Here is an 11,391-nt window from a genome sequence, read left to right as displayed (position 1 = left end):
TTTGGCATTTTTGTCATCAATAAAAAGAGCCGAACAACACACTTCAACAAGTTTTCTGCGTCGATTTCGTACCAAGCGCTTCTTTAAAGTTCGCCCGGTAGTCACGTTAGCCTTCACTGCATTCGTTGAAATTTTTCTGCGCACTTAGGTCAACCGCACAGTAGCTCGATTCCACACGCCGCGCAAAAAAAAAAAACAATAACACGGCGTGAAACAGCTGCTTTAGTGAAAAGCGGCCTTTTTACTGCCGTCAGCACACCCCCGCGCACCGAAATTTACTCGCCAGCCAATTTAATAGCACAACTTCAAATGCTTTTTGTTTTGCTAAATATTTTCGAACTTCAAACACAATGTTTTGGCAAAATAAAATATTAGTTATTTTCTTCGTAGCTTATTTCTTTTTACAAAAAATTTAGCAGACAGCCCCTCGAGTGCTCTCGGGGCGCCGCCCTGCTGTAATTGGCTGATTCCTAGTTGCGTCACGTGGTGACGTCTCATCGTTTCGTCGTTTTGACGTCACTGTCAATAACTTTTGACGGAATTTGTCACAGTTGCGTAATCTGGCCCCTGGTGTAATTGTTCACCCGCCGCGGTCACTCAGTGGTTAGGGCGCTCGACTACTGATCCGGAGTTCCCGGGTTCGAACCCGACCGCGGCGGCTGCGTCTTTATGGAGGAAAAACGCTAAGGCGTCCGTGTGCTGTGCGATGTCACTGCACTATAAATATCCCCCGGTGGTCGAAATTATGCCAGAGCCCTCCACTATATATACGGCACCTCTTTCCTTCCTTTCTTCTTTCACTCCATCCTTTATCCCTTCCCTTACGGTGCGGTTCGTGTGTCCGACGACATATGAGACAGATGCTGCGCCATTTCCTTTTCCCCAAAACTAATTATTATTATTATTATTATTATTAATTGTTCGTTCCCTCGGACGTAGATGGATTGGCGAGAGCTGCTAACGCAGGGCGGTGGTAGGCCGTTTCCTTGATGTTCTCTGTGTGTTTTTGTTTGCGGAAGGCACTTCTCAGCTCTGCCAGTTGGCCTTCTACCTGATGCATCATCTGTTGCATGATTTGTTGCATCATTTGCTGCATCATCTGTTGTATTTCCACTTTGAAGTTGGAGCGTTCCTCGTCGCTCATTTGCATTGAGGAGTGCGTTTGTGTAGCGTTCGACAGGAGGGGGCCATTCGATTTTAGGTCGTGAACTATATCTTTGTGAGTTCCCCAATTTGGCGTTCCAACTCGTTCTGTTTAACGCGGGCAAGCTCTAGTTCGTGCTTAAGTGCTCATTTCTCCGCGTCTAAATTCTCAAAGTCACGGTTGCGTCCGTTGTTTGTATTGTTGTTTTTGTTACTTGTCCCACCCGAGTGCGGAGCAACCCCGGGAGCATCGGCTCTCCAGCTCACCTTGTTGCTGCTTTTCTGGGCGGATCCGGTTTCTTTGTTCTTCCGTTGCTGGTTCCCGCTATTCGTTCCCGCAGGGGGCGTCAGGGGGGGGGGGGGGGGGGGTGAACGACTCGGACCGCGAGCGGTTCCGTGATGGGCGAGATCCCGAGCGGCTCCGTGATGTCTCCCCCTCCGAGCTGAACCACCGCGGCCGTCTGCTGCGGTCACCGCGGGTGCGGCGTCTGCTGTCATGTCCGCCGCTGTTGCTGCTGTTTCCACCTTTATCGTTGCTGAGGGCGGTCATGGTTCGCTGGCTTCTGGGTTTCTTTAGTCCTTCGTGGCAGTCCTTCGACCCGGTAGTGTGGGCTTCACCACAGACCACACGCACTTGGGAGTGCAGGAATGTCCATTCGGCGGGTTTTGCGTTCCGCACTTGGCCGAATGGACATTCCTGCACTCCCAAGTGCGTGTGGTCTGTGGTCCGCACTGGGACCGCCGCGGTGGCTCAGTGGTTAGGGCACTCGACTACTGATCCGGAGTTCCCGGGTTCGAACCCGACCGTGGCGGCTGCGTTTTTATGGAGGAAAAACGCTAAGGCGCCCGTGTGCTGTGCGATGTCAGTGCACGTTAACGATCCCCAGGTGGTCGAAATTTTACCGGAGCCCTCCCTCCACTACGGAACCTCTTTCTCCTTCCTTCTTTCACTCTCTCCTTTATCCCTTCGCTTACGGCGCGGTTCAGGTGTCCGACGATATATGAGACAGATAATCCGCCATTTCCTTTCCCCCAAAACCAATTATTATGTTCCGCACTGTCTACACTGTGGCGAGTGTTTGTGAAACGTGCAAGTGCTTTTTGGTCAAGCAGAAAATTATGCTGTACAGTGTAAGCCATGGGTATCCGTATCCACCCTTACTGCCTGCTTTGCCAGTTTTGAACGATGTTGCCGAACGTTTAATTTCTCCTCGCATTCCTTTCGTTCAAATCCGGCGTCTAATGAGCTGGCGTAACGGCCAGTTTGGCATATAGGGACTTGTGGGCAATGTTCCGGTTGGCACGGACGAAATGTTGAGGCAGTTGCCACGAAGTATCGAACAAGACAAATCAATTGTGGTTAACATTGAAAGGTGCATGTTCGCCAAGACTATCTACTTGTCTAACGTCGTGCCACGAGAAATGCTTGCTCCTCGGGTGCAAGTGCTCATAGAATCGGCTCTGTACAAGCACTATGGCATTTCTATAGACGAGGGGAGGCCACAGCAACTCCACGATGAGGCCGTCCTTCCGGACATAGAGGAAAATGTCGAAGAGTTCCCGTACCTAACAGATTTGTCGGACACAATGAACGTTGCCACAGCCTTAACTCTCGATCAATATACTCTGGTGTACGATGAATAAACGGTCTTGACAATTGCTCCGGTTGAGGGGAAGAGGCCACTGAGCATGCTATACGATAGTGATGCGGAAGAATTGTCATTCCCTCAGATATACCTGGGTCACGCTCGGTGTATAGCACCAGAGGCTAGACCGACGCCCCTCACAAAAGCTTGCAGTGAGATACGACGTACAGATAGACGAGGTGCCTTGCCATTACACGTTCTCTATATGGCTATGAAAGTGTTGCGATACGGGGTTTCCTCTCAGATGAAGATGATGTATCGCAACAACGCTGAAACTCGGAGTTTGACCAGACAAGACGTGGAGAACCCAGATAAGGTTAGGCAGATAATTGAACAAGATTTGGGCTTTATGGAGGGAGTGCCAAATAGCATTCAATACTGGCACAAGAGGAAGAGTGCGCTCTTTGCTATAAGCAGACAACTAAGAAAACCGACCATCTTCCTCACACTTCATGCATCTGAAGTACATTGGCCTCGGATCCTAGCTCTTCTGAAGAAGTTGCAGGTTAGACCACAACACTTGCGAATTAACGAAGAGGAGATGGATCAACAGTTCGCTGCAACGCTAGTCAACAACGACCCCGAAACGTGTGCTATATACTTTGAGCATATGGTGAGAGTAATAATGAAACTGTTGCGAAATTCTCATACCAGCCCATTTAAGCCTTACCATGTAATTGAAACTTTCAAATAATTTCGACCACCTGAGGATCTTTATCGTGCACTGACATCGCACAGCACACGGGCGCCTTAGCGTTTTTCCTCCATAAAAACGCAACCGCGGCGGCTGCGTTTTTATGGAGGAAAAACGCTAAGGCGCCCGTGTGCTGTGCGATGTCAGCGCACGTTAAAGATCCCCAGGTGGTCGAAATTATTCCGCAGCCCTCCACTACGGCACCTCTCTCTTCCTTTCTTCTTTCACTCCCTCCTTTACCCTTCCCTTACGGCGCGGTTCAGGTGTCCAACGATATATGAGACAGATACTGCGCCATTTCCTTCCCCCCAAAATCAATTATTATTATTATCAAATGAATTGAATTCCAGCATAGGAGTAGTCCCCATGCCCATCTGCTTCTATGGTAAAGCCAAGTTCCGGATGAACAAGTAGAAAACGATAGTAAGCCATATACTGTCATTATGGCCGAATGTCTGCTGTCAGTTGATCATGATGCTCTGGAACGTCCGTGGCGCCAAGAACATGAACACACGCATACTTGCTGCAAGGGAGGACGGACCAAGTGCAGGTTCCACGCTGCCTTCTGGCCGATGCAGCAGGCGCAGATTCTCACGCCGCTGCCACCATCAGACGAAGAGGACGAGACCAAAGTTCAACGGTATTGGTGCCTGAAGAACAAACATGATACGTTACACGCTGCCCTGGACACCATGGTGTACCCGTCACTTAAGGAAATATGGGACCATCACGGCATACGTGACTATGAGGAGTATGAAGAGGTGGTTCGCAGTGGTCTAGCTAGGCTGACATTACTTCTAAAGAGAGCAATTGATAGACAAAAGTAAATCCTTTCAACCCGTAGATTGCCTCAGTCTTAAACTCTAACATGGATCTTCAGGTCATTCTCGACGTTTATGCGGGTGCTTCATATGTAGCCGAATACGTGAATAAGGCCAACAGCGGTTTGTCTAACTTGGGACGAGCGATCAAGGCTCTCATCGAGGCAAACACAAAGGTGCAAATGTCGTATGAAGACGCCATGCGGCAAATAGGTGTAAAGGTGCTGGATGTCATAGAAATGTCCACTCAAGGAGCGGCGCGGTTTCTCCTCATGTTTGACATGTGCACAACGAGTCGGGGCGTTATGTATGTCAAAACCATTGGCCTGAAGAACGACATAGAAGGCGCAAAACCAAGACTGAGATGGAAGAAGAACAGTTGCCTGCAAAGAGCCTCGGCATTTGGCGCAAGACTCCCCTGGAACGGTATGATGACCGTCCGGTAAGCATGGCAGGTGTAACGTATGTAGAATTCATGGTCGAGTACAATTACAAGACTCTGAAGAAACGACAAAAGCCGGCCTTTCTCAGGAGCCGAAACTATATCATTCATGACGAAACGAACTACAAACGAGAACATGTGATGTTATACATGCAGTTCCGCAAGGAGGTTGGCATCTTGGATGGCAATTAACGCGTTTGAAAAGACGTTTGACGACAACAAAGAAAGCATCATGGAGGTGAAACAACGGTACTCGGCAGAATTGACCATTGCTGAACTGATGACAGCGTGTGAGTCTGTCAGTCGTGCTGAACAACAACCTGAAGATATTCATGATGGTACCAAACAAATTGGACCTTCCACCTCCGTTGATAATAGTAACACTTGTGGAGGTTCTTACTAAGCCGTCGAGCCTCCTTTGAGGTCTAGGCCGTGAACTCCGAGCTCCCGGTATCGCACACCACGCGCGGCCGTTCTCACGGCGGCGCAGCAGAAATGCGAAATAAACACAGCACGGAACAGGACGCTTTGCCCGGGGCCAAACGTTTATTGGGTTCTCCCAAGTCGCTGGCTGCTGGAATCTTGATCTGCGACCCTTGCCGTCTGGCTTGGTCGTGCGGCTGACGGGGCAAGACGGCGACAACAAAGAGGGAAGAAGCGAGGTAATTACCTGACGTCCTGTCGCTGTCGCGGCTCGCTGAAGTCTCTCTCCGGCCACGACCGGTACCCGCCGATCTCGGCGCACTTGCCCGTTGTCATATTCGGCCAATCAGCGACCGCTCCTGCGGCACCTGGCGGTGCGCGCTTGCGACCGGTTTTTGAGGAAGGAGGCGGCGCAGCGCTCTCGAGCAGACCATCTGGCTACTCGCCCGTGGGGAAGGAGGAAAGCGTCCGCTTTCCTGCTTCTCCACGGCGCGCCCCGCCGGCCCGAGAAGGGTACGGCACTCCGAAACTCCCACACTCCTCCTCCCTAAAGACCGAACGTCCCCTGAGTTCAGCGGACGGTAGACTGCAATGATCTCATTAAAGCCTTTACCTTTATTGGCCGCTTACAATTTCCAGGTCCCCCAGCAGATCGAAATCCATGACAAGGTCTCCTATGTCGTCGTCTGCTGGGGTTGTCGTCGCAGCAGGAGGCGCAGTCCCTGGCCCGGGTGGTGCGACCAGGGCTCGGGACTCCGGGGCGACCTCCATCCGAAGCACCCTGGCCGCGAACACAGGGTCCCCGCGCCATCCGGGCCCGCACCACCTCGGCGTCCAGGCTGCTCCCTTCCAGCCGCTGCCGGTGGTAGCTGGAGGCGACGTGTGTGCGCCGGCTGATGATCAAGACGCCGCACTCCGGGCAGTAGGCGGCCGTCGGCTCCGGTGGCATCACGGCTTCCGGGTGCGCCGCCAGGTGGTCGGTGATGGCGTTGCCCCGGAAAATGGAAGGGACCCACTCCCGCGCCAGGCCCGCCTCCACCTGCAGCTGTCGGTCCCACGGCGCCACGCTCACGTATGAGCGCGGCGGCGCATCGCCGGCGCATCGCCGGCCTGATGCGCCCAGGTGGCGACGGACCGACACCGGGGTCCGGCTGTCCCGGCCGAAGCGGGTCCTCGGCGCCCGGCTGCCCGATCTGGGTGGCGAGGTGCGGGCGCGGCCCCCGAACGCTGGTGATAGGGGTCAGGTGCTTGCGGGCCGCCGGCGTGGTACTCCGCTGCACCGCGGCCTCCGTGCTGCCGCGGTCGCGGCCGTGGCCCTGCTTGTGGCCGCTGCGCCGCTGGGTGTCTCATCGCCCCACGTCCGACGCGGTCTCCGTGCTGCCGCGGTCGCGGCAGGGGTCCTGCGTGGAGCCGCGGCGCCGGCTGGTCCCGCATTCTTCGTGCCGATGGCCGGCGAGCCCGTTGCCGCTGGTGGTCAGCTGGACGCTCAGGCCCGGAAGCTCGCCCCACCGACACTTGACGGGTTGCCTCCATGGTGGTGCGTTCGAAGTGAGCGCCGCGGTCACTGGGGGCTGACGACCGTCCTCCCGCAGTGTCCTCTGGGAAACACATTTGAGCTCCCCATTGGCTCTTTCCTTCGGCTCTAATATGTCGCAGCTTGCCATTTGGAAAAGTCACGGTTCGACTGAGGAGCAGGGGTTGGCGGGGGTCATCGCGTGGTCCCCTTCTGGGAATTTTGAAGTCCATTGACCTCTTTGCGGCCTCGTCCACCCCTTTTCGCCGGTGGGTGCAATCTTCTGGGGCCCTTCGTCCTTCGTCCGCTAATCAGCCTTCGGCACGGCTCGGGCACCCTTCGCCCCGTTGTCCCCTTAGCAGCGCTTTCGCTTGCTGCGGGTATTGTAGGGGTGCGTCGGGGTCAGCGACCTTTCCCCGCGATTTCGCGTGGCCGGAACCTCTCTCTCCACGGCGGCTTCCCTTTGGAAGTACCTTTTCAGCTCCCCTACATGGATGGGCCCGCTGAGTCGAGCCGAGTTCGGACCCCTCAGCTTGTAGTTAAGTGGCGACAGCTTCTCAGCAACGATGAATGGGCCGACCCATTTGGGCGCGAGGCCTGCCGCAAATCCCGTGCTCGCATCGCTGAGCGCGTGGTTGCGTTTGAGAGCCAAATCTCCCACTTGGAATTCCAAGTCCCGATGCGTTCGATCATAGGCCGCCTTCTGGCTCGCCCTGGCTCTCGCGCGATTGCGGCTGGCCTCCTTCACTGCGTTTTCTATGCGTTTTCGCACACGCCGCGCGTAGTCGGCAGCTGCCGTCTGGGCCGGAGCAGCATCCCTCCTTTTGGCAAGGACAATGTCCGTTGGCGTCTGTAACCCCCTCCCGAACATCAGGAAAGCCGGCGTGAAGCCCGTAGAGCGGTTTTCGCTCGTTCGCAGTGCGAAGGTGATGGCGTCGAGGTGCTCGTCCCAGTCGCTGTGCGTCCGGGCGTATGCCCCGAGCAAAGGTTTCACATCGCGATTGCGACGCTCTGTCACATTGGACTGTGGATGATAGCACGTCGTTTTCTGCTGCCGTACTCCCATTGCTGCGCACGTTTCACGAAAAACCTTTGACGTGAAGTACGATGCATTGTCGGTGATCAACCGGTCGGGGAACCCAAAACGGCAGAATAATCCTGAGATTCTCGCCAGGATCTCCTTCGTAGTGGCTTTTCGCAGCGGATAGAGTTCAGCGATCCCGCTGAAGTGGCAAGTGACCACCAGCACAAATCTGTGCCCTCTTTTGCTGCGCGGCAGCGGTCCGATCAGGTCGCACGCCACGATTTCCCATGGCTTTGTGCTCACGATCGGCAGAAGCAAGCCGGGCGGCCTTCCCCCTCTCGGCTTTCTCTCTTGACAGACATGGCAGGTTTGTACGTATTTACGTACTTCAACCTTCATTCCAGGCCAGGTAGCAAACCGACAGAGTTTCTTCCATGTCTTTGGCGCGCTCCCATGGCCGTCCGCATCGTGGTAATGCTGCATCACAGCGTGCCTGAGCTGGTGTGGGGATGACGGCTTTGAAGCACGTCGTTTGAGTCCTCTTTGCTTGGCACGTATTTCAGCAAAGCTCCGTCAGCATCAAGCAGGAAACTCTCCAGCTCACTCGCAGCACTGCAAGCTGCACTAGAGCTCGCGCGCTACCGCATTTGCTGCGGTTCCCCGGCGCCCTTTGATTAGATTCTGGTTTGGTTTCTGGTTTCTGGGGGTTTAACGTCCCAAAGCGACTAAGGCTATGAGAGACGCCGTAGTGGAGGGCTCCGGGAATTTCGACCACCTGGGGTTCTTTAACGTGCACTGACATCGCACAGCACACGGGCCTCTAGAATTTCGCCTCCATCGAAATTCGACCGCCGCGGCCGGGATCGAACCCGCGTCTTTCGGGTCAGCAGCCGAGCGCCATAACCACTCAGCCACAGCGGGGGCTCTTTGATTAGATTCGTCGGGCGGTCCGTCTCTTCACTAAGACCGGCGACCAGCCTCCGACAGTACGAGTCTTCCTGCTGAGCCTTGATAAGCTCTTCTCTGCTGAATGCCCGCTCGATGGGGACCTGCACACCAACGAGATGCGCGTGCAATCGAGCGAGATCTTTATCCCCTCGGCTCCGCTCTCCCCGACGCGTGGGGAAGTTGCTGCGGCGGCTTCTCCTCTCCACCGCCTGGGGAGAGGTTATTCACCGGCGCGCGCGACAGCGCGTCAGCCAACCACGTTTGTGGCCCCCCTTTCGGTACCGCACTTCGAACTCGAAGCGCTGTAGCATCAGGGCCCACCGCGCGAGCCTTCCGCTCGGCTCAACGAGGCGGGTTAGCCATGTCAATGCCATGTGGTCGGTTTCGACCGTGAACTTGGTTCCTTCTACGTACATCTCGAATTTTCGTAGTGCGTAGATGATTGCCAAGCATTCTTCTTCTCCGTCACTGAGTAGTTGCGCTCGGCCGGCGTCAGCGCACGGCTGCAAATGCCACGGGTCGGAGTTGTTCTTCCTCCTTCTGGAGTAACACTGCGCCCACTCCGAAATCGCAGGCATCTGTCTGGATCACGAATGGCCCTGTTTAGGTCTGGCAGTTTCAGTGACGCGGTGTCGGCGATGTCCTGAGCCAGTTGACGAAAGCTCGTCTGCTCCTCCTCTCCCCATTCCCACGGGGCTGCCTTCCTTAGCAGTTTTGTCAGGGGGGCTTGCAGGCGTATGCAGTTAGGAATGAACTGGCGGTAGTAGCCCACCATCCCGAGAAAGCGGCGCACGGCCTTCACGTCGTTCGGCGCTGGAAATTCCAGGATCGAACGAAGCTTCTCCGGGTCCGGGGACACCTGTCCGCGCCGCACGCGGTAGCCGAGTAGGCTCACTTCCGCTCTGCACAGCTGCGCTTTGGCGGGGTTGAGTGTGATGCCTGCTTCTCTGAGCTTTCCCAAGACATCCCCGAGATGATCGAGGTGCTCCTCGAAGGTACGGGAGTAGATGACGATGTCGTCCAGGTAGGCGAGGGCGTGATGCCATTTGGCGTCGCCGAGCACACGGTCAATCAGCCGCTGAAAGGTGCTCGGGCTTCCAGACAAACCGAAGGGCATCCTAACGAACTCGTAGAGACCCCTGTGGCATGTGAATGCCGTTTTGCACTCGTCGCCTGGTCGCATCTCTACCTGGAGATAGCCCTTGCTGGGCGTCCAGAGTAGAAAAATACCTCGCTCCGCCGAGGTTTGAGACGATATCGTCAATGCTTGGGAAGGGGTACGCATCTTTCTGCGTGACTGCATTCAATCGCCTGTAGTCCACGCACAAGCGCGAGCTACCGTCCTTTTTGGGGACGAGTACGACTGGGAACCCCCAGGGACTCGTTGAACGACGAACAATGCCCGCATCGAGCAGCTCTTGCAGCGCCGCGTCAATCGCCTGCCGTTTGGCGGGGCTGACCGGTCTGGGATTGGATTTCCAAGGCTGTGCGTCCCCTGTTTCGATGCGGTGCTGCACCAGTTGCGTGCAGCCGGGGCGGTCCGTAAATATCTCCTCGAAGTCGCTTAACAAGGAGAATATGCGGCCGCGCTCAACGCTCCGTCAAGTCACCCGCGTTCGCGAGGAGACCGTGTAATTTGTCGTCCTTGTCCGCACAAAAGGCGCGGGGTCGGGGACAGGCCGCAGCTACTGACTCCAGCGGCTGGGGGGGAGCGTTGTTCTCTCGGGAGGCATTCCTCATCTCCCCTTCGGCGTTAGACATCCGAGCAGTCGCGGCGGGCGCGGTAGCGAACGGCTTGAGTGGCGTGAACGGGCTTTCCCGGTAGCCGCCGTTGCCGATGTCAACTACGATTCCCCGATTTTGCCAAGAAATCTCGTCCGAGAATGGCGGGGACCGTGAGTTCAGGCAGGTGAATGAAGCGGTGTCGTCGTTTACGCTGATTCCAGCGTACGACAAGACGCGCATCACCGCCGGAGCACGCCCTCTCCGCGCGCGAGTTGGAGGGGCACGTTGCGCTTTCGCAGCTGAATGCCCTTCCGTCTCAGGTGAGAGACGACCTCGTCTCCGATGAGCGATGTGCTCGCGCCAGTGTCGAGCAGTGCTTTGAACGTAAATCCTGGCGATTGCAAGTTCTATGAACGGAGCACTCACACTGATCGGGTGTTCCGACCCTGAACAGGCGAAGGGGCAGCGATTGCGGCTGCATCGCCCGGTTCCGCCACGGCCCGCCGGCGCCATTACCGGCGGCCCTGCCTCGTTTCCCGGCCCGGCAGGGCACGCCCGTGCCAATGTGACCCGCTTGGTCACAGTTGAAACAGCGCACAGAGTTCCGTGCATGGTACAGGGACGGACGAGGCTGCTCTCGCGCACGGCCATCCGTGAGCGCGTTCCGAACCGGCATTTCCACCCGGTGACGCTGTCCGTCTGGAGGCGTAATCCCTTCGCGATCGTTTGACCGACCTTGGGAATCTCTGTTGGGCGGTTGGCGAGAGGCTGACCAGACTCCCGGCCGTGTGACCTCTGTTGCCCTGAGCCCGTATGAGTAGGGATCCAAGGCGCGATCCGAGACTTCGAAAAGCGCGCCATGAGCCGGTGCCCGAGCGGACTCGCTTCGTGGGCGGGTGCTGCCGTTCCAGGCGCAGCTGGGCTCCAGTGATTCCGATGGAGGTGGTGGGGGCCGGTACGCGCGGGCTGCCGAGATTTCGGCTTGCACCCGGCGCGCTTCCACAGCTAGCTC

The sequence above is a fragment of the Amblyomma americanum genome, chromosome 6, assembly GCF_052857255.1.
Source record: "Amblyomma americanum isolate KBUSLIRL-KWMA chromosome 6, ASM5285725v1, whole genome shotgun sequence".
Lineage (NCBI taxonomy): Eukaryota > Metazoa > Arthropoda > Arachnida > Ixodida > Ixodidae > Amblyomma > Amblyomma americanum.
This window is presented reverse-complemented; position numbering follows the sequence as displayed.